Source organism: Rhinatrema bivittatum, chromosome 10 (genome assembly GCF_901001135.1).
Source record: "Rhinatrema bivittatum chromosome 10, aRhiBiv1.1, whole genome shotgun sequence".
Classification (NCBI taxonomy): Eukaryota; Metazoa; Chordata; class Amphibia; order Gymnophiona; family Rhinatrematidae; genus Rhinatrema; species Rhinatrema bivittatum.
The window spans coordinates 68,756,836-68,780,656 of record NC_042624.1 but is presented as its reverse complement, the minus strand read 5'-3'; the positions used below and the strand labels follow the sequence as shown (position 1 = coordinate 68,780,656).

At 43.2% G+C, this 23,821-nt stretch overlaps 1 protein-coding gene across 4 annotated transcripts in view; it reads left to right on the top strand.

Moving 5' to 3' along the window:
* Positions 1-3,088: 3,088 nt before the first annotated feature.
* The window catches only part of BRINP2 (BMP/retinoic acid inducible neural specific 2), a 109,076-nt gene continuing 88,343 nt past the window's right edge, over positions 3,089-23,821 (top strand). For 2 of the 4 annotated variants that reach the window (XM_029618328.1, XM_029618325.1), the window contains exons 1-2: positions 3,089-3,954; positions 13,114-13,233. The gene's annotated coding sequence lies outside the window, so the exon portion shown is untranslated. The remainder of the gene's footprint in view (positions 3,955-13,113; positions 13,234-23,821) is intronic. The other 2 variants (XM_029618326.1, XM_029618327.1) reach the window with 1 other exon arrangement.

Here is a 23,821-nt window from a genome sequence, read left to right as displayed (position 1 = left end):
ACTGTGTGGCTGTGACTGTCAGAATAGTATTCTGATAGCAACACTGGTAGCTTACATTTCCGGCATTGCTGTCAGAGCAGTGCTGGCTGCTGCTGGTGTGTGTTAGGAGTGCAGCACAATCCCAACGGCTGAAAGGGGTTTGGTAAAATGTCGGGCAGGTAGGAGGGTTAGCATTGGGGTGGGAAGACCAGGAAGGTAGAGTAGGGGGCATTGCCAACTTATTTTAGCCAACTATGTAGGGAGCCAGCGAACAGACATAAGCCATTTTAATATACTTGGAGGGACGTGGTGGGGAGAGGGCATGCCCCTGACATTAGGTTGTGGTTGGGGAATCAGACCACCAGGCCCACTCAGCACACATTTTGTTCAGACACTATTGTCACTTAACCGGCTATATTCTTTCTGAATATAGCCAGTTAAGGCTAAAGTTATCTGGCTATGTTTAGCGGGGATAACTTTTAAACCTAGTTGGTGACATTCAAAGATAGCCAGTTAGGTATAAAGTTATGCAGCTAAATGTAACCGCATAATTTTATCTGCAGATATTCAGCGGGACAATTAGCCTACTGAAGATCCCAGATAACTCATCTGGCTAACTTTTGCCAGATGACATTGTTTTTCTGGGGATCCAAAATTGACCTCTTAATGTTTAATTTGGTTTGGTAAATGAACTGAACCAAAATAAACATTAAAGAAACCAAATCTGCCCCCCTCCCCCCCACACACACACAAACATAAAAAAAGAAAGCAAATGACAACGTGGCCTCTGCACATCCTGGGTTTTTTTAATCTCTGGTTCGTTGCACATTGTAAACTTATACAATATATAGGTATCAAGCACCATATTTATATATCCTGAGAGGGGCAGCAGGGCCCACAGGTGTGGGTGTGTGGTTTTTTTTTTTATTTCTCAGCAAATAGCACATGCTGTTTGCCAAAATGAAAAACTCAAAAACTGTCAGGTTTTTCGTGCTCACCAGGAATTCGTTTTGGTTGAAACAAACCAAACCAAACCAAAATGGCCATTTTAGGTTCACATTGAACATTTGTTTGAAATGAATGCACAGCCCTATAAAAACCTGTGGTGTGGAAGGGCTGAGTGTCAGAGGTGGGGGACAGTACAGGTGTGAGGCAGTGTCTTCAGCTTGCTAGAAACAACTATGGGGATAGATTGTGCTGGCTAAATTGGATAGGCTTAGTGGTAGAGCCAGGCCCTTATCATTAAGCAGAATGTTAATATTTTGGTAGCTAGTCTTGTCTCTGCTGGGGAAGAGTGCTAGAGTGTGAGCATGAAAGAGAGAAAGATGTGCCTACAGTTTCAGGCCATCCTGGACTTTCTAGGAGTTGTAGGAGTGCCTTTGTTGGATCACAGAGAGGGTTTGTAGGGAGACAGATGATGCTGGGAACCTAGGATCCTTTAGTGCTGAGTGGAATTCCTTATTTGGCACTCAATCACTGAACAATGAATATAAAATATGCAGCTGAGGAGTGTGTATTCCTTCAGCAGTTGGAGACATCACACAGTAGGATAGCCATGGTTTATTGATACCAGATAACAGCATGATGAAATCAGCTATACAAAGAATACCTCCTTAACTGTGTATTCATATTCTGCCATTGTCATTCTATCTTGGGGTTTTGTTGAAACAATAAACCATTCACTCTTGTTGATAATGCTACCATATACACCCCCAACAGAATTATACAAGACAGTTTAGATGATCCCTTCCATAATCTCTCAAATAAGGATTAAAGCATTCCACTATGAATTTATTTCATCCTTAGAATTCTCCAGATTTGATCAGAAAAGATGATAGCCACAAGTCAATTCCAGGTTTACTGCAACTGAAACAGTCAAACTGAACTACAGCATACAGAGCAGTTGGAAACCATCATTCAGTGTTGGTGTTAATACAGCATAAACTGACTGCCCATTGCTAATTTACATGCATTATTTAGAATGTACTGAAAAATATACCAAAGGGTTTGCTGTGCTGTTATGATGAAACTCATAATCTGCAGAATTGAAGCCAGGACAGAGACTCAGATAAATTAGGACTTTAGTCTGGTGGTATCTCTGATTCACTTCTAACAAGACAGTTGAGAAAAGTCAGCAGCCAGTTGGATTAACAGTGTAAAGTTCCTCTTTGTGGCTGAATAAAAGGGCCAAGAAGTAATCTATACAGTTCTGTGACCACTACTGGCTCCTCTGATGTCTATAAAGGAGAGGCAGTGACTCATATGGCAACCTGCTGGTTGTTTAAAGTTGCTAGACAGACAGATAAATAGTCACTGCATTTAACTGTGAATAATTTAGGCCTTTTCTTTGGGCTTGGTGATGTATATTTCATTTGTTTTAGAACAACAGCAAACCAATCAAAATTATTTAGACTATACAGGAGCACCTTTTTTTTTTTTTTTTGCTCTGAGTCCTTAAAAAGTGTAAGAACTTGGATAAGTAGTATTTGATCCATCTACCCCTTGGGATTCCACCAGGCACTTGTGACCTGGATTGAACTTTTGGAAACAGGCTACGGGGCTTGATGGACCTTTGGCCTGACCCTGTATGGCAAAACTTAGGTTCTTATATTCTAACTGGGTTTTTCTGACTCTTCTGTGTACAGCAGTGATACCGCCCAGCTGAGATGTAAAGGAGCAGAGGACATATTGCTTACACTGAAAAAGACACAGATCTCCCCCTAGGCGATGCCTTTACCTGCAGCATCCTAGATATGAAAGGAACGAGATAGATAGATAAATAGACAGGAAGTAATAAGTTCTAAGCCAATGGGATTCAAAGGTAAACTAAGCTCAGGAATTAGATATGACCCCATTTTATCCTCCAGCGACTCGTAATGTAACTTTTACGTAACATGCCAGAAGTATCAATGAGCCAGCAAGTAAGCTGAGTGCTTTAAACTAACAATTTTAACTGCACCCACTGAGACAGCACAGCCCTAGAGAGCTCTCCCCACGCCTGTAAAGCCGCTGTAACCAATCAGAGCGTGCTAGGAAAGCAGCCCAGGATCCCATTGGCTGCCGGCTAACAGGCATGCCAAAAAGAAAAAAAAAACTGGAGAGAGAAAGAGAGAGAGGGAGAGCGACATAGGGCAACAGTGTATTATTAAAGGCACATTTCCCGTGCAAGAGCTGCTGCTGATGGAGCTGGGTACCAGGCAAACAAGGAGTTACAACACAAGCAGCTAGCTCAGCTTTGTTTTTAACCTTGGCAATTTTTCTGCAAGTGGGAAAAAGCAAACAAACAATCTAATTCAATAGTTTTTATTGGCACCGTGTGTGGGTAGATATATTTGTACGGTGTACGTACCGTATTCTTTGTCTGCAGGTACTGTACATATTATATATTATAAATGCACCGTGCATGTAGGCATTAATGTGTAGAATTGATCGAGCTGCCCACAGTGGTAAGGTACAGGATCTCGTGTCCCTCCGGAGAGTGTGTTTTGCCAGGAATCCACTCCGCTTTCTTACTGCGAGGACGAGGAAAATGGGGAGCTTGATCCACTCTGCCCTCTGAAGCCTGCCCTTTACCTGACAGCTCCGGACCGAGGCGCCCGCTGCACCTGCAGAGTCCCGTGCCAGCCAGCACGGGTCAGGGTTTAACCCGGGACAGCAGGGACAGACAGCAGCGAGAGAGATCTCATCGGAACGCAAACTTCAGGAAGGCGGCTTCCTTCAGCACCAAGCTCCAGGACCAAGGCTGCTGGAAGTGATGGGGAGCAAAACTTACAGCTTTTGAAAAAGCCTGTAACAATGCCGTGAGAAAGTTCTCGTCTAACGGATGTCAAGCATTGGTCTCCCGTTGAAAATCAAGGGCTTTAGCGAAAAATGTTCTCTAACCCTCTCTTCGTATTGGAAAAGAAGTGGGGTTCTGTACTGGTGTGGACTGGAGTGTCAACTACCTCTACAGCCTTTGCTGCTGCTGCTCCAGGGGTAAGTCTATAGAGTTCTGGTGGATGTCTGAGAGATGAATAATATAGACAGATGCTCTTTATCAAGTTGCCCTTTCTGTCTCCTGTATGTATTCTGTTTAGCTATCTCTGTAAGCAAATGCAAGCATGAGTAAGTGATATATATATTTTTTAAGTCATCGTGCATATTCCTGCTGCATCCACTATGTCTGTATTTTGCTATGCGTGCAATAAGGTATTTACTATACGCAGATGACTGTGTACTTCTGCAGAGTGTGTGCCTACATATTTGTTTATGGCATCTTTTGGAATACAGTCCTGAGATAATTGTTATAAAGAAGTTGAGATAACAAGACTGATTGTAATGGGGTTTAATAGAGCTGAGATACACACTGGTATCAGAAACAGTGTAAAAACAAAAAGCCAGAGGGATGAGGGGGGAGGGGAGACTACTTGAATTATGGGTTTGGGAGCTAATGGATAGAGCCATATTATATCAGAAAGAGAGAATTATTAATGATTGTTCCCACAGAACAAAGTGGGAGGAAAAACCCTAAGTAAATAGAGCTCAGAGTGTTATAACACAGAGAGCTTTAAAGGAAGGAGGGCAGCAGCCTTACAAAATACAGTGCTATAACAGAAGAACCTTTCTACTGTCAGAATTTGTGCTTTTACAGTTAATGGAGCTATGAGATACAGTAACCTTAGACTGTATTGCAAGGACTGGGAGAGACGTATTCACTAGGGCTGAAAATGTTAAAAATGAGAGCAAATATAGAGAGAATATAATAGAATGTAATACCCTCCACCCTGTTTTAAAACAAGTACAGCAACTCAGCAGTTGTTTTCCATGGTACTGTCAGCGCTTTCCCAGATGTAATCTCATTACCATGAAAAACCTGATTATAGAGAGAGAAAATTTCCTGTTTCTTTTTTTTTTCTAACCTCCTCTCCCCCGTCCCAGTGATGGTAGAGGACACTCCTAAGACCCCCTGGAATTGAGACTTGAAAGAAAAGTGTCCTCTGAAACATTTAGTTTTGCTGGCTCGATAGGGAACACCCAGGCTTTGTGTGTTTGCTATTCATTCTCTCCCTCTTCCACCAGGGCTCCCACCCCTAATGCCTCACCTCTGAGATCCATTGCCAACCCTACTGGAATGTACCTGCCATTAAACCAAGCAACACTGTCATCAAGTCGTGCAGCCAGCCCCAGAGAGAGGGAGTTTTAACACTATTAGGGCCTGGAAGTACAGGCTAGCAATTGGAGCTCACAGTTATGAAAGGTCAAACCCAGGTTTGACCCCCAACTAGACCACTCCCTTTGCGGCTTTGAATAAGTCACTTAACCTCCTTCTGCGTTCTTTTGAAGAAGAGCTTGTAGCTAGAGATGGACAAAAAAACATTCTGATCTATAAACACAATCTAAGATTCCACCCCTTATCTAGGTGTTACAGGTTGCAGTGTGGTTTTCATGATTGTGATTAGCAAATAAAAATCTGATGATATGAGAACATTGCAGGGAATTTTGCAAAGCCTTGGATCATGTTGGGGACTTTATACAACTCTTTGCAATTTTCCCATCTTTCTTTTTCTTTCGATCTACGATTCATACAGTAATACCTGAATAGCGAGCAGATCACAGTATCTTAGCTTATCATATGCCATGTTATCACAGTGTCCTGCAACAAGTAAAATCATTTTTCTTTTAAATGGGACACTCCATGTTAGAAGCTAAACCAATTTGTCAAAGAAGCACGATCAGCTATGTCATTGTCACTAGCAGCACCCTCTGCTGTCTGGTAATTGAGCGGGCAGGGAGCTAGATTCTCATGCAAACTGAGTTAGAGGGTTAGCCTTGGGGCTCCCTAGTAGTGCTGTGCCATGCAGAGGGACCCGGGTTTGATTCCTGGCTCAGGTCTTGTGCACCCCTGGGTTGACTGGGGGTGCCAAAGAGACAGCATTCCAAGCCCTGGTGGCTGGATTCAGAGCCTATGATTGCAGGCTTCTAGAAAGAACCCTGGGGCATGGCTCCCCTGGAGAAGGACTATCAGCTTGCAATGCTTGGGTTCAATGAGTAGGAAAGGGAATTAAAATGGGGGGGAGGAGGAATGAAAGCTCCCAGCACCAGGTTGTGGTCCTAGCTCTAATTGAACTGGAAGCCCAAAAGAGCAAACAGAACTGCAGGGTGGGAAAAAAAGAACTTTTACACTAAGAGGTATGAAATGAAAGCAAAAGCGCTCAGCTTTAATAATATCTGTCTATTTATTAGCAAAAATGAGCAATGAGGCAAAAAACCTGACCCCAGGTCTGGTATAAGCTAGCATTCTCCCCAGCAGAGACTGAAAGCAGGCAAAAATGAATACTTTACCTTTGGATAACGCCACTTTTGGGTTCTAGTGACACTGAATAATCTCTCTGCCGTGTGGTTTATGATGTATAAAATTTAGTAAAGTCCCCGCGCCATAGTTCTGTACATCCACAGATGACATGCAGTGCACAGATAGACATGAATGCGCACACAGACACATAGTAGACTGCACAAACAGCACTTGCAGTACACATTTGCTGTTTTACTACCTTGTAGGGTTTGTTTTTTTAAATGGGTTACAATTACATAGGACTCCAGTCTATGAAATTCAAAGTGTGCAAAAGATTATGCTCAGGAGTCTGTCCCTATGGGTCATCACTGAATACTCCCAGAGCCCACCTGAATCATTTAGTTAATTTCTTACTGGCAAAAATATCTCCGACTATTCATCAATATGCATGGCTCAGAAACTTTGCGGGATTGAGGCCTTAGCTTTTAAATTTAGAACACAACATAACATAAGAAAATAATAAGTGCCATGCTGGGTCAGACCAAGGTCCATCAAGTCTAGCATCCTGACTCCAACAGTGGCCACTCCAGGTCACAAGTACCCGGCAGATCCCCAATAATTGAACTATTTCTTGTTATTCACTCACAGGAACAGCAATACACCCCCCCCCCCCCCCCCCACACACACACACACACACACGGATCAGCTGTTTCTCCACTTCTGATCATATGGCATTCTGCACTGAGCAGAGCGTCCAATTGGCACATGGGTGGGTTGGAGGGAAAGGCTTGGCCTGATGCACTGTTAGCCGTGAAAGCCCTCTCCGTTTTCTGCTGCTGGCGTTGCTGCCGCCTGGCACTGCAGAGCTACCAAATTACCCAGTTGCAGGAGGGAGATTTTGTTTGGCCGGTCCTGGTTTTGAACTTACCTCCCAAAACAGTGTGGCATTTGTGGTCAGAGATTCTCCCCATTGGAACTGGTGTTGCAGGCCCTGTGTAATGCATCAGGATGAGGTGGCCAGGAATCCAGGACTGGCCTAAAATCTCCCTTCTGGAACTGGGTAACTTGGCAGCCCTATGACAGTGCCCAGGTGGGGCGAATGAAGGAAGAGGATGGGGGGGCTTTCACGGCATAGGAAAATGGTCTGCATTCCTTGCTGGTGACTTTGGCCCTGCCCAGGACTGAACTTGCAGCACCCGAGAGCACCAGGGCAGGTTGTTTATGGAACACTCTAGACAGGGTTAAAGAAGGAGAAACATATTGCTTAAGTCCTTCCTGCGTCATACCAAGCTTTCCTGCCCTCTCTCTCTCTCTGAGGCATATTTCATTCATTAGAGAATATGGAATAAAAATTAACAAAGTCCCTCATGGTCGACGGATCGCTTTCCACTCGCTCAGAAGCACACAAACAAGAGCTGGCCTGGAGGGATGGCAGGCAGCTGGAAGCACAGCATCTTCTGCTAAGTCGCACATTTCTTTCCCATCTTCTGGTTTTGGTGAGCCAAGATTATTAGGTTTGTCGATTGCCTACTACTGTGAGCCCGGTGTGAACCTGAAACAGGAAAGAATGACAGAAAGAAAGATCTAGAATTTCTTCCCGTTCAGTTATTTTTAGATGTATGAAGGACAAAAAAGGGAAAGGTTTGGCAGTTTGTCCTTAAAATAATTTGTAAGAGGCTTTCATGAACCTCTTTTGTGATTGCGGTGTGTTTCGAAGATGAAACAATTTTATTGCCGCCCCGCCCCCCCCGTACTGCTACAGTATTATACCTCATTACTGTCTGCAGCAACCCCTTGCTTTTCTAGTTTTGCTTCTACATTACTGCTAGCATAAATCCAGGGCTGACCTGCACCTCCCGTCTCTTCCAGGCCTGATTCACTAAAGCCTTCTGCAAGGTTACTTAATCTGCTTCTCCCATGCTCTTCCAGTCTTGAGGCCTTATGTCACTCTACCGGTGCACCTCTCCTCTCCCCCTGCTGTTTGGTGCATGAGCCCCAACCCTACTCCACCAGTGTTTAAGTATTTCAGCATTCTTTTGCTGCCATGATCAGACACCATCGAGGCACAGCTTATTTATTTATTTATTTATTTGCATTTATTAATCACTTTCCAGATAAAGATAATCGCCCAAAACGATGTACAACAAAATCAATTTAACATAAAATTATAATAAAATATCTTAATTAAAATAAAACATAAAAACATAAAACAATATTTGCAACATATTCTGCCCCACGTGACAATCTGAGGCAAATTATGCAGTGGCAGATAACGTGACCTGCTCAAGGTCACAAGGAGGTATCAATTGCAGATGCAGCCCTGCAAAATTACAGCATGTTAATATGCACAGGTCTCATATATAGGATATACTCCTATCCTAGTCCTCCATCATTCCTGACCTGTATCAGTCTCTGCAGTCTCAGTCCTTGGGCTCCAGGCACATTTAATCCTTACCTGCAACACATTGCACTGTTCCTGTTCCAGCACAGGCCTATCAATGCAGCTTAACTCTGGCAGGCAGTAACCCTCATCTAGCCCTATAGTTTCATGATGCTCAGACAATACACTTTACTCCCAAATTGCAGAATCTTCTGTTCCTAGAACTGAACCCCAACACATCTCTGCCAATGCTTGAGCTACCACACCCCCTGCTGTTCCAGTTCTAATCTCTCTTGAGCACAAGGAGATGCAGAATTAGAGTGGTTTATGAGATTGTGGGCAAGCATCCACTGAAGTCACATTAAAATAGAATGACATTTCTAACATACTAACATACAGTACTTTCCATATTATCTGAATAGATTTCAGCAAGGCGAAAATCTGCCAGCCTGCCAGCTAGGTTGAGCTGTTGATTTAAAGCCTCATCCATGGTGACTGTGTGAGCCAGGAGGTGGTCCTCCTGGATGCAGTTTTCTCCTCTGATAAGTTCACAGAACACTAATCTGCTTCTTAATGGCCCTGCTCCGTCCGGACTCAGGGCAGTAAAACCAGAATTTAATTAGCAGTTGCAGGAATGGAAAATGCATGAGTCGAATGTGTTTCCTGAATTATAACGGGAAAATCCAGTAGTTTGGCTGCCTTTCTTGTCAGCACGTTCCCTACCAAAGCCGACAAGCATTTTTACAGACTTTCATGCTAGCAAACCTTTTGAGAATGAGAAGTCTTGCTCAGGAGCAGTGCAAGCCTATTTGGCACCCTAGACAAACTTTTGGTCATTCATCCCTCAACTCATCTATTGGCAGCAGCTCCAACCCAGCACTCCCTCCTATCCACAGCAGTGGCTGCAGGTCTGTACTCCCATTCTTTGGCAGTATTGGCTCTGGTACAGCAGCCCTCTGGACCTCACACTGGTGGGTTTTAGCCACCCCCAGAATCTTGGCATGCCAGGCGACTGCCTCGTTTGCCTAATGAAAGCACTGGCCCTGGTCTTGCTCCTTTCAGCTCCTGGCGACCAGTCCTTTCAGGCCTGTACACCTTCCTAACTTAAAACTCAAGAATTTGTGGGGCAAAGGAATGTAGGATTTCTTTTTCAACTGAGTTGGGTTCTTGAACTTTGAGAGTAGACTAGGAAGTCTGCATATGAGGAAACTTGGCCCAGTTGGTAGCCAGCGACTCCAAAAACAGTGGAGCAGTAGCCTAGTGATTAGAGTAGCAGGCTGGAAGCCAGGGGTCAAATCCTGCTGCTCCTCTTTTTTGACCTTGGGCAAGTCGTGTCATCCATCAGCATCTCAGGAAGAAACGTAGGGCCTGATTCACCAAGGTTTTTCTCCCATTCTGTGTCTATGGGGAAAAATGCTTAGTAAATGAGGTCCTAAAATTGAAAGCTGTCTAGGGAAAAGGAAATACCTACTGTACTTGAATGCATGCCACGTTGAAGTGGCTGACCAGTTAGAAAAGGTAGAATATATAAAAATAACAATCTCACGTCAGCTGAAAGAGAAACTCATTCAGTTACAGTGATAATAATAGTATGGCTTTCTTTCTTTGGAAGCTTATATCCAATAGCTCATTGGGGCAGATTTTAAAACTGGCGCCCGGGCGCAGATTTGTTCGCGCAACCCGGCACGAACAAATCTACACCCGATTTTACGCCGAGCCGCGCAGCCTGCCTCCGTTCCCTCAGCCCCCCCCCCCCCTACCTAACCCGCCCCCCCAGGCCCTACCTAGAACCCCCCTTTACCTTTGTTGAAGAAGTTACGCGCGCCGGCTGACGGCCAGCCCGCGATCCCGGGCACAGCAGCAAATGGCCACTGTGCCTGGAGGCTCAGGCCACGCCCCTCCCCGCCCCCTGGACCACTCCGGACCGCCCACACCCCACCCCTTTTTGCAAGCCCCGGGACATACGCGCGTCCCGGGGCTTGCGCGTGCTGCCGAGCCTATGCAAAATAGGCTCGGCGCGCGCCGGGGGGGGGGGTTTAAGGGTTATGCGCGTAACGTACGTGCGTAACCCTTTTAAAATCCTCCCCATTATCTTTACTGAGTACTACAGTCATATGTACAATTCCATTGGGGATGTGCAGTCGTTTTATCCATTTTGTTTGCTATGCGAGCAAAATGTTGTACCTATGTGCATAAGTACAACTTTATGTGAATGAAGCTGAAGTTGCACGTGTAAAATAATGAAATGAATGGAAAAGAAAATGAAAACCATGATGAAAAAAAAAAAGGAACGAAACAACCCAAATACAATTTTGTACCTCCCTAAATTCCAGAGCACAATTCAGCCATGTTGCATGCTTAATTAGGCTTTTCCTGCACACTCTAAGTATAGCATGCCACCCAGAGAGCCTGCAGGAGCAAGAGATTCAAATTTAGAATCGCATGGCATTTTGAAGAAATGTGTTCTAGTCTGCGCTATAACCAGAGACATCCCGTGCCTAGAACCAGAAGTCTCCTACTTCTGTAAAAGGAGAATCTCTGTTTGCATCTGTGCTAGTCGTGCTGCCATTCCCTTTTTGTATCTCTTATCATACTTTGAAAATATATTTTAAGGAAGCAACATTACTGCCTGTTTTCAGTTCTGAGCATCATAGTTCCTCTGCAAAGATGCTGGCACTTTATTTGGAGGGAGAGCGGATTCATTTTAGAGGTCATTACAGGGAGGAGTTCTCTGGCCTAGATTCAGCTGTCTGGCTTCATATCCAAGATGGAAAATGGTTTTTTTGTGCCACTCTCTTCCCTCTATCTCCAGACAACAGTTCCTTTCCCCTACCCATCTTTGGATTCTTCTTACATTGATTCGATAAAAGGCTCAAAATTATGAAAATTTTAATTTTAAGAAGTAATCAGAACTTTTGATCTTTTCTTAAGCTGTCTTTGTGTTTGGTGTCCTATCAACTCCAAATTTTCAGGCATGTTAGGAGGGACATGAGGATTCTGACAGGTCTATGTGTGGAGGGTGGGAGTTAAATTACCCACATATGCATGGATTATGACCACACATGTCCATGCTTCCCTTAAATTAGGCTCCATCAGTTCGGATTGAAATTTGTTTCTTGTTTCTTCTCATTTTGTCTCCCTATTCTCTTTTGTCTCTCAGGCTGATACAGTAAGAATTGCGCTCTCCCAACGTGCTCCCAGCCACTTCTCCTGGGTGCGCAATTCTTTATTTAAATGAGGGGTCGTGCTAATAAGGAGGCGCTAGGGACAATAGCATGTCCCTAGTGCCTCCTTATTAGCGTTGAGGTGGCTGTCAGTGAGTCCCAATAACCGATGCTCTATTTTACTGGCGTCGGTTTCCGAACCCGCTGATAGACACGGTTTAGGAAAATGGACACCGGTAAAATTGAGCATCTGTTTTTCTAACTGCCGACCGGCGGGCAGATTTTTTATTTATTATTTTTTTAATTTTAATTTTTTAAATTTTTTGTTCTTCCGACTTAATATCATTAGGGCAGGCATTAATTTCTGAGCATAAAATGTGAGGCTTGGCTGCACATTTTACTTTCAGTATCCCGGGGACTAACTAATAGCCTCATCAACATGCATTTGCATGTGATGAGCGCTATTAGTTTTCGGGGGGGGGGGGGGTGTTGGCCGCGCAACCCCTTACTGTATAAGGAGTAATAGACGTGCGTCGCAAACACGAGGCCAATCGCCTTCTACATGGAGCGCTCGGCCAAGCGCACTGTACTGTATCGGCCTGTTCATATTTCTGTTCTCTTTATTCCCTCTCATTGTTTCCCCTTTTTATCTCTCTCCTTCTCTCTCTTCATTTCTAGGCAATTTGTTCCCTTCTTCTATGCTGATTTTATCTACCATCTTCCCACTATTACTTATTTGTAAGGAGCCTTTGGTTTTCCGTAGCAGGAGGAGTGCAATAACTTGCTGGGGAGATTCAGAGAGATTAGTGAATAGAGGCTGAGGTTTTGACTCCCCATATGGGAGCAGCAGATGGTGTACTCTAGCAATATATAAACCCTTGCCACCATTTTAGGGTATGGATTTACTTTCTGGATTTCTTTTGAATTTCTGTCGTAGATGTTTAGTCCAAATTTTCCTGAGTTGCTTGCTTGTGGGTCAGCCTTTCTGACTGACCTATTTTTTGCTTGCTTTACTCTGAATCACATTTTTTGGAAACCCTCTTCTGTGAAAGCCCTAGTACCCCCGCCAGAGGACTTTGGGGCGTCCTTGTGCATGGCTAGGAAAGATCCACTGTTCTCTGCCCCACCTCCAGTGGATGGACCAGTTGGTAGGCCCGAAGCAGAGCACTTCCAATTTTGAGTTGTTTTTTCCTACGATGGCCTCATTTTAAGGGAGACAGATGTTATTTCTCCACCCTTCCTGACTCTTGCTGGTTTGTCCCCTTGAGTAAGACTTTTATATTTTTGTTTTTTTCTGGACTGACTGCCCATGGTACTAGGGCCGCAGAATTGGGATCATCACGAAGAAGAGGTGTCTTTCACTTGAAAAAGACCTGAGGAGTAGCTGTGACATTGCAGAGGAATGGATTCACATCCATTGCAAGAGAGAAGGAGCTAAGGTATCGATTAAAAATATTCTCACAACTTAAGCAAGTGTCCTATACTTGGGAGGAGAGTGCCCTCTGGTACTGCCAGAAGGAGATCTAGGAGAATAGAAGAGGTAGGAAAACTGGGACTTTTCATTCCATTAAGTAATTGGGACTTCTAATGTGATCATTTCAAAATGGGAAGAATCTGATATACATTTGGAAGAAGGACTTTGCTTTCTTCAATTTGAGCAATTGAAAAGGAGATAAAAATTATTATGGAATTGGCTTTATCAAATTAAGGCTTTTACTGAAAGAGTAAAGTCACAAATTTATTTTTTTTTCAATACTGCACATCAATTTAATTTAATATTCAAGAGCTGTAAACAAGATTTTTTCATCCATTTGATCAACTTTCAGTAAAAGAGGTTGGAAACCATTCAGCTTTCAGAGTGTTTATTGCTGTAATAGACTTTAGAATTCGTCAGTGCTATTTGCAGAGGAACATAAAGGGGTGTGTATCTGTGATCCATACAAAGCTTCCCTCCCCCCCATAGGGAACCCTGGACCACTCAGAAGTATTAGCTATCTTGGATAACTGTTGCAAGTAGGATCAAATCCTTCATTGTGCGCCTTTTGGTCCAGTATCCAAATTTTATCTCACCCAGGGCTTACGTATATTTTCAGTGGGACTTGATATCCTGCTTTTACAGATATGCCCAAAAGTGAGCTACAATAATAATTTCCATACAAATAATATGACATTAACAACCATAACTATTCTAGCAATACATCATAACACTAATCAGCCTTGCTCTTTTATTGTGTTTGTCTATTGATCTATTTGTCTTAGAGTTACGCTGTTTAGGAGGGAATTTACCTCCTATTAAGACATTTTCCCCGCTGTCTCCTTTCCAAAAATTTCCAAAGCATGTTAGAAGATGGTAAATACATTTCCTTCTTTCTCTCATCAAAGCCAACCCCTTAAAAGATTTCATACATGGCTGCTGTCTGTCTGCCTATTTGCCAGCTAAATCAGATTTCTCTAAATTTCTCAGCCAGCTCTAACCTGCCAGAGCCATCTCGCTTCTTGACCAGTATTATTCACAATATAAGGAGCAAAATCTCTCTAACCCATGCATAATATATCACCTATAACTCCACTTTGGAACAGTCAGTGAATTCTAACAAGCAACAGCATAATATGTGACGCAGATGAGTTCGTATTAAAAGAACCAAATGGCCTTAAATAATAAATATACAGGACAGTTTGTATGTTTATAAAAAGACACCTAAATGAAGCTTACAAATTGTCTTACACACAGGTTGAGTTTCATTAATCCTAATTTATCCTACCTACCTACCTACCCCAAAAACAGTGGGGGTTTTTTTTTTGTTTATTAAATAGTGGATTTGAAACAGTCATCTTACAGCTGCAATATATACTTCCTACTGTTACAGTGAGAAATTTCTAGCTCATTTCTGAGGTGATGTAAGATTTGGTTAATTCTAACTGTGTCATAACATATCCTGAGCTTGTGGTAACACACCCAGCCATCAGCTATTGCAAGTTACAGTACTAATGAAAGTGTGAGAAATAAATTTCTCATAAAAACTGAGAGAAATCATTGGTCAATGAGCACTTCCTGTTGTGCTTACCGCACACTTTGTAGAACCCGATAATATGGATCTCAGTACATGATGTTGCTGAGATCACGGCATAGCATTACATATTGAAAATTATATATATATATATATAAAATATTAAAGCGACAGAATTACAGGGATTATGAGATAAGGAATAGGCACTTTGGGTTAATTTGGAAAGAGGGAATGGCACATCTATTTATATTGGTGTAATATACAGACCTCCATCACAGACAGAGGAAATGGATAAGATATAATGGAAGATATTCACAAAATTGCTATGACAGAGGGGGTACTATTGTTAGGAGATTGCAGTCTGCCAGATATTGGTTGGGACATCCCAGCTGCAGTGTCTTCTAGAAGCAAGGAGATTCTGGATTTTCTGCAAAGAAAATTGTTCTGGTAATAGAACTCACATGGAAGGGGACAATACAATACCTGGTGCTTATCAATGGGGATTGTATCTAGATTGTTAGAGGTGATGATCATCTGGGACCAAGTGATCCCCAGATGGTGTGGTTCAGTATTAGAATACAAGAGATGAAGGTTCATCCAATGGTAAGGGGTCCTAGACTTCAGGAAAACTAATTTTTTAAAATGGGGGAGTACCTCAAGGAATCTAGAGGAAATGGAAGAACAGTGGGCAAAACTAAAGGGCAGCTAAGGTTTTTGTTAGGAAATTAAATAAAGGAAAGAGGAAAAAGAGGCCACTGTGGTTTTCTAAAGAAGAAGCTGCAAAGGTACAGGAGAAAAGCTTAGCATTCATAAACTGCAAGAGATCATAGAAAGTGGAAGACACTCAGGCAACAATATCTGGAAAAGCTATAGCAAATACGATAAAACAGGGGGTCGAGACTTATTTTAGATATGTTAGTGATAGAAGGAAGTGCAAAAGTGGCATTGAGAGACTTAGAGATGAAGGGGAGGAATATGTAGAGGCTGATCAGGGAAAAGCAAACTTGCTTAACAAATATTTCTGTTCGGTGTTCATGTGGCAGGACCACATAAAACTAACACAAATAACATTAGAAGTGAAGTAAAATTCAGTCGATTTTCAGAGCAGTGTGTTTGTGAGGAGCTAACTAAACTTTAAAATTTAACTGGATAAGCGGGACTTATGCAGCTAAATAGCTGCCACTGAAATGCGCCTACGTTCAGCTAAGCTGCCACTTAGCTGTATAACTCCCTTATACAGCTAAAAGTTACATGCACAAAATGCAGGCGTGTACTGGGCGGATTGGGGGCAGAGGGAGTTAGCTGTATAAGTTTAGGTCTAAGTTTAGATGCTCCAGAGAGCAGGTCTAAACTTTGCTGGGTAAACTTATCTGGCAAAGTACACACAAATATGCATATATTCAGCAGCTTTGCCATGTTTCTGAATACACGTCGTATCTTAGCTGGATTAGTTTTAGCCAGCTAAGGCCTAGATTTATCAAAATGCAGTAAATACCACATGTGATAGGAAAAGGGGTGTATTTTGTGGTAATAGCCTATTTATTGCAATGTGTGTTATCTTAGTACTTTGCATAAGTATTTCTGCAAAGTGTATTAACTTTTCATACTTTGTGACAATACTTACATAATTACATTTTCCTACCTGCTAAGTGCTTATTTCATGAGAAAGAGAGAGTGAGGACATCAAATCTTCACAAAAGTGCACTGTTCTCGTTCTGTTCATACTTTGCATGTATAAACCTCACCTCGAGTTACTAGGTGGGCCTCCTATAGTAGCATAAATAGCTGCTTACTATGGTGTCACCCCCGAGGTGCTCTTTCTCTTTCTCTCTCTCTCTCTCCTTCCACATCTCAGGCCCTTCCCCAGCCTAAAAATGCCCAAAACAGAATCTGTGAAAAAAATCACGTTATGGGCAAATCACATGACATCATACAGCTTAACACAATTGAAAAAGGTGTCGTTATTTTCGGTGTTAAAACTGCGCGATATGTGTTATGGCTTCGCGAAGCCAGCCCACTTTTACAGAATTCCTCCCCTTTTAGAAATTTGTATTGCACCATGCGTTATGATGCTTATAGCATACGTTAAGGAGTTTTTCGCATGCGAAAACACCATAACGCGATTTGATAAATCACCCTGTAAGTTATTTACATGGCCATTCTTGGCAGCTCCACTGGCTGACCTATTCAATGCTTTTTTAGAGACTGGAAAGGGGTCGATGTGATTCCTATTCATAAAAGTGGAAGTAAGGAGGAGACTGGGAACTATAGGCTGGTTAGTTTGTGGTGGACAAAATACAAATAAATGGAATCACTGCTAAAACAAAGGATAGTACAGTTTCTGGAATCTAATAGATTGCTATATCCGAGGCAGCATGGTTTTACCAGAGGTAAATCTTGCAGACGAATCTGATCAATTTCTTTGATTGGGCAACTGGAGTGTTGGATCAAGGGAGAACACTAAACATAGTGGGCCGGATTTTAAAAGGGTTACGCGCATAAGGTACGCGCGTAACCCTTTTAAAACCCCCCTGCGCGCGCCAAGCCTATATTGCATAGGCTTCTGGCGCGTGCAAAGCCCCGGGATGCGCGTAAGTCCCGGGGCTTTCTTGGGGTGGGCGTGTCGGGAGGCGTGACGCGGACGGCGCGTCCGGGGGCGTGATGCGGTCGGCGTGTCATCTGGGGCGGTGCCGCAGGCGTGGTTTCAGCCCAGAGGCATTCCAGGGGCATGGCCGCGGCCTCCGGACCAGCCCCCGGACTGGAACATGGCGCGCGGCAGCTGGCCCGGCGCGCGCAAAGTTACGCCTGTTTCGAGCAGGCGTAACTTCTGCGACAGAGGTAGGGGGGGTTTAGATAGGGCCGGGGGGGTGGGTTAGGTAGGGGAAGGGAGGGGAAGGTGGGGAGAGGCGGAAGGAAAGTTCCCTCCGAGGCCGCTCCGATTTCAGAGTGGCCTTGGAGGGAATGGGCAGCGCACGCAAGGCTCAGCACGCGCAAGTTGCACAAATGTGCACCCCCTTGCGCGCGCCGACCCCAGATTTTATAAGATACGCGCAGCTATGTGCGTATCTTATAAAATCTGGCATACTTTTGTTCGCGCCTAGTGTGTGAACAAAAGTACGCGCGCCCGTAGAATTATAAAATCTACCCCAGTGTACTTGGATTTCAGTAAGGCCTTTGTCAAGGTTCCACCCAGGAGACATGTATAAATTGAGCATCCTTGGTGTGAAACCTAGAGTGATTGATTGAGTTAGAAACTGGCAAAGGGTAGTGGTAAATGGAGTTTTCTCTGAGGAAGGAGTGTTACTAGTGGTGTGCCTCAGGGAGCAGTCCTAGGACCTGTTCTTTTATTTATTTATGTATTACTTTTATATACCATCAATCTGTAGACAATCTTAACTTAATTTCAGCATTTTTGTGAGCAGCATAGCAGTACAAAATCTGCAAAACAGTAGACAGCCAGGAAGGTGTAGAAAACATGAAGAGGGGTCAAGTGAAACTCGAGGAATGGTCTAGAGACTGGCAGCTAAGATTTAATGCTAAAAAATACAGAATAATGCATTTGGGCTGTAAAATCCCAAGGGACAGGTATAGTATTGAAGGCAAAATTCTTCTAAGCACAAAAGAGGAGCGGGATCTGGGGGTGATTTTATCTGATTATCTTAACCCTTTGAACCTTAGGTTCCTATAGCCGTCCCTGAATTCATGGACAATGGGTTCAAAGGGTTAAGGTGGCCAAAAAAGAGTTGCCATACAAAATATACAAGTGAATTCAATCCAAAGTGACTTGGTTAATGCTAAAAAAGCTAGAAAATATTGAAAATTCTCTCTGTATCTCAATTTACAAGTGTTAAAATTTCCTTTTTTAACATAAATGTCACCCTTGGAACTTTTTTTAAAAATTTGCTTGAGGTATTGAAATTTTGGAGAAGCCAAGCCCCCTATTTCCAAGGCTTAATCTTTTAAGAGAAGCTTTAGCGGACAAAGGTCAAGATGCAGATATGGATTTGTCTGATTTTTTTAAATCATTTACAGATAGCCAGGTTACAGGATTTGGAACGCTTTTGGTTAAATTTGTGTTTCCATGGGATCGGTACTCAGTTTTGAGACTATTTTTTCACGATTGTCATACCTTATTTTACAGTCAAAAAATCTGAGTGTTTCCAGATATTACTCGAGCCACGCAGTTATGTAGAAAGAAATTTCTTGACATGCGCCAAGAAGTTTTGGATCTAGGCACACAATTCATTATCCTTATAAATGTATTCTGAAACACTCTAATATGAAATTTGTATATTTTGAGCCTTCTCAACTGAGATGTTATTTAGATTTTCATTCCGATCAGGGTTAGGCAACTTTGCTGTCTGTTATGTTATAATGTATAATGGAAGTATTTCCCTCTCCTATTCTCTTTTTTACTTTTCTTAGTTTTTATTATTTTGCTCCATTAGATCGTGTCTGCTCTCTACATTAAAGGTGGGGGTAGAAGGGAAATAGAACCAAGAGCTAAGAGAAACAGATAAGTATGAGAGAAAAAATGTGTGAAGCTTGCTGGGCAGACTGGATGGGCCATTTGGTCTTCTTCTGCCGTCGTTTCTATGTTTCTATATTAAGCTATAAGGGTTATCAACAATGTATTATGATTTCTTTTTATTGTGATTCGGGTTTATATTTTGATGCTGAATTCTCTGTTTTTCTGTGCAAGTTTTGTTTGTGTTTAATTTGAAATGATGATTAATAAATACATATATAGAGAGCTGGCTAAACAGGTGTATAAAGTGACAGCAAAAGCCAGAACAATGCTTGGCTGCATAGAGAGAGGAATGGTCAGCAGAAAAAGGGAGGTGATATTGCCCTTGTATAGGTCCCTAGTGAGACCTCACTTGGAATACTGTGTACAGTTCTGGAGACCGCACCTTCAAAAGGATATAAACTAATTGGAGTTGGTCCAGAGAGTGGCTGCTAAAATGATCAGTGGTTTTTATTCTAAAGCATAAGGAGATAGAATCAAAGTTCTAAACATGTACATCTTAGAGGAAAGGCAAGATGGGGAGATATGAAAGAAACATTTAAATATCTCAAAGGTTTCCATGCACAAGAGGCGAGCCTCTATCAATGGAAAGGAAGCTCTAGAACAAGGGGTCATGGGATGAGGGTGAAAGTGGGTAGACTCAGGAGTAATCGTAGGAAATATTTCTTTACAGAGAGGGTAGTGGATGCATAAAATGGCCTCTGTGGAAGTGGTGGGGGCAAAACGGTAACTGAATTCAAGAAAGCATGGGATAAATGCAGGTGATCTCTGAGAGAGTGATGAGAATTGTAAAGGCTAGATAAATTAGATGGATGGGCAGGCTAGATTAGCCATCCGGTCTTTTTCTGCTGTCATGTTTGTACGTTTCTGTGTGGAAGTCTCTCATTGTCATGCAACCCCTCTGCATAAGGTTTTATGTAATAAAACATTTTATAGTGTCACTATTATGTGGGACATGGTTCCATTGTTGGAAGACTGGCAGGTAGATTTTAAAAGCTGGGCGCGCGCGTGCGTCCCAGTACGCACACATGGATGTGGTGATTTTATAACATGGGCGTGCTGGCACGAGCATGTTATAAAATCGTTGGCCTGCATGCCAGATTTTGTAATCTGCGCATGCAAAGGGGGGGGTAGAGGGGGGTAGAGTTTTGCCAGTTTCACGTGGTGACACATCCCGGCCTTCCCCAGTTCCCTTCCCCAGTTCCCTCCCAGTCCGCTCCTATTAAGGAGCGGACTGGGAGGGAACTTCCTTACCCCCTACCCTAACCTCCCTTCCCCTTCCCCTCTCATCCCCAACCCCTAAATCTTACCTTTCCCTTTTTTTGCTTTTGTTTTCTAACTTACTTCAGGGCCCAACCTGAAGTAAGTTGCGTGTGCCGGAAGCCACGGGAGGGTCTGAGACAGCGATGAATGGCGCTGTCCCAGCCCACCCCCCCCCCCCGACCCCGACCTGTCCTTCCCCGCCCCCCCCCCCCCCCCCCCCAGACTGCCCCTTGGAAGAGGCCTGGCTCTCGTGCGCATAACAGGGGTTATGTGCACGACTGGGCCCCTTCTAAAATGCGTACAGCGCGCACAAGGCCCGGCCACATGCCTAACTCCCGTTTTCCCTGCACGCACCTTTTTTAAAATCCACCCGTTAGTTTTGAAATTTTATTTTCAGAAGTACTCCAAGATGTTTTGATTTATCAAATAAGGAGGTTAGAAGGAAGTATTTGCTATTAAAGAATCCAGTTTTTCAGACTGGTGCCATTTTCTATGTTAATTTCCATCTAAATGTATTATATTCTTTCAAGATAATAAGTATGTTTTCTATGCGCCAGTGCAATTGGAGAATTTTCTTAAGGATAAAATATCTAGGTAATATTAGTAGAGTTTAGGTATCTGTATTTAGGTTTCTATTTGGAACAATAATAATAAAACTGGTCAGATTTTGATGAGATGCACTTCTTGAATGATATGTGTGTTTTGATTTTTTTTTTTTTTTTTAATCTGTGGCTATGTGGGTCCCTCCTATATTGAGCCTAGCTTCATGGTATTTTCTATGTAACATTGGCTTTGTACCCTTACCAAGCATTTTTCATCTGCTGGGAGATTTTTGCATTTTTAGATTCTCCCCACGTGTCGGCCAGTCCTCCTTGTTTTGGGATTCGTCAGTGCTCCCCTATATAAGCCGGTGCTGAGCGTGCTTAAAGGATGGTTTTCTTTGCTTGGAGGTTCTTTTGGGTTGGAGGGAGAGTAAAAAGAGCATTGTTGATGGATCCCAGTAGGCCCCTTGCCTGCACCAGTGGAATCAGGGAGGCCAGTAACGCTGCTAGCCCTCCCCCAGACCTAGAGGTTCCTGCCTTGGCACAAGAAAGAGCGGAAGAGTGTAAGTTTGGCTTTGCAGAGAGTGGGGTGCTTTTTTTTTTTCTGTCCTGCTCCCAGCTCTGTAGGGCTGCTATCTCTGCCTGGGGGGAAAGGATGGGGTTCTTGTGCTAAGCAGAGATTCAGTGACCTGGGTGCTGCTTTGCCCTGTGCCCAGTTTCCCTGGAAGTAGAAGAATTTGTATTTTGGAAGAAGCTGCTCTGTTTTTGAGAAGGGAGGAGACATTTTTCCCCCATCATCTCCTTGCCTGTTTGGAAGACAGAGAGAGAGAGAGAGACTTCATTTACTTTCTCATCCCTGGGAAAAGGGAGCTGGACACTGACTCAGAGGGTGCAAGATGGATAAGGCAGCACCGGTGCTTGGAGTTAACATTCTACCTCTCATGTTGATGCTTTTTTGCTATTTTTGCCTGGATCTTATTTTTTAAGTTGCATTAAGCTTTATTTTTTGAACACCACTCCACGCTTCTTCCTGTTTCTTCAAAGTTAAGATCCAGCCTGCTGAGAACTACTAAAGTGAGTACTTTGAAAGATTGACTGGACAAGGAAAGCGACTGTATAGGGTACCCACCCCCAAGAGCCTGGGCCCCGAAGGCTTGTCCTACTCCCCGCCGGTTGGATCCTGGCTTCCTAGCAGCGACAGCTGCAGAGAAAATGTTGAGGAGAGTGAGAGGTCTGGGCCAGTGAGCTTGGCCCTGGGACTGTGTGACCCCCCTCCCCCCGCTTTAGGGATCTCAAACCAAAAGGGGGGGGGGGGGGCGGAGGTTACATCTATTTTTCTTGTTTGGTAATTATTTGGTGTTGGGGATCTTGGAAAATACCTTGATTTTTCTTCACTGTGTTTGTGTTATAATGTTTTAAAAATGATTATAAATAAAACATTGAAAAAAAGAAAAAAAAATCAAGAAGCTGGGAAGGGCACAGAGGACAGAGAAAGAAGAGTGAAAGACAGACTGGGCAAGAAAGGAAAGATGGGAAGGAAGGAGAAGATACAGTAAGGTGGAATAAGTTTAATGAGACAGAAAAAGTGATGGAAAAAACTGTAGAATAATGTAAAAGGAAAGAGAGAGAGAGAGAGAAAAGACAGTGGCGAAAAGAGAAAAAAATGGAAGGAACCCAATCAAAGAATAAATCAGAGGCAAACACATACAGGTTAGAGACAGAATGCTGTTTCTCAAAGGGTCTCCATCGAGATGTTTTGTAGGATTTCAGTGGTAGGCAAATCTTTAACAAATGCCCTTTTTTAGTTTGAAAGAGCTGGGATACTCTGAGGCTGTGTTTGTAAAGAGTATTCTAAAGCCCCTTCACAGAGGCACCACTGAAGCACTGCAAACTAGTCTGGCAATGCTGATCACGTTAGATTTCTACAATTGAATTGTTGTTGGGAAAATGTTTTGGGTTTTTTTTTCCCCTAGTGAATTTAGTGCTTGTGAAATATTCCAGCCTGACATCGCTGGAAATCAAAGTCCTCTTTTTTTACAGGCAGCAACAGTGCAAGCCATCCCCACACTGCCCTGATAATTGCACCTCAACCCTGCCCAGAAGAACCTTCTCTAGAGGTGCGAGGGCATCTCAGTCTCCATGCCTGTAGTACAACCTACATTTTTATGTTATTTTCTCTTACTACCCGAGCTGCTGAAATGTGTCTGATTATTAATTAATTGTAACTCGCTTTGAACTCTCTTGGTGGAAAAGTGCGTCTTAAATAAATAAATCATGATGATGATGGTGGTGGTGGTCTTGGTCTTTGTATTGGAATGGTGCAAATTAGTGCCAAATTGTGATGCTACACGTTTGTGGTGTAGACACCTGTGCACTAGGAAGTGTGCTGTTAGACCACCAATTCATTTCACAGAAGTAAGTCAACAGTCTAGTCTTCAGATGGCCATGGCTTTCAGTCACTGCCAAGATGAGCTGGACTGAACCAAGTGCCTAGAGGTGCAAGGTTCTGTAACCCCATACCAGTGCATAGAGCCGTGCAGAACCCCCGCTGTGAGGGGAAACTTCTTAGAAGGCCAGATACCTCTCAGAGCTTCAACCTTTACATGTTGTGGGTACCCCATTGGTGACCCATCATATTTATTCTTATTTAAAATCTAGAAGCAAGTGGCCATCCCCAGCCTTTTAT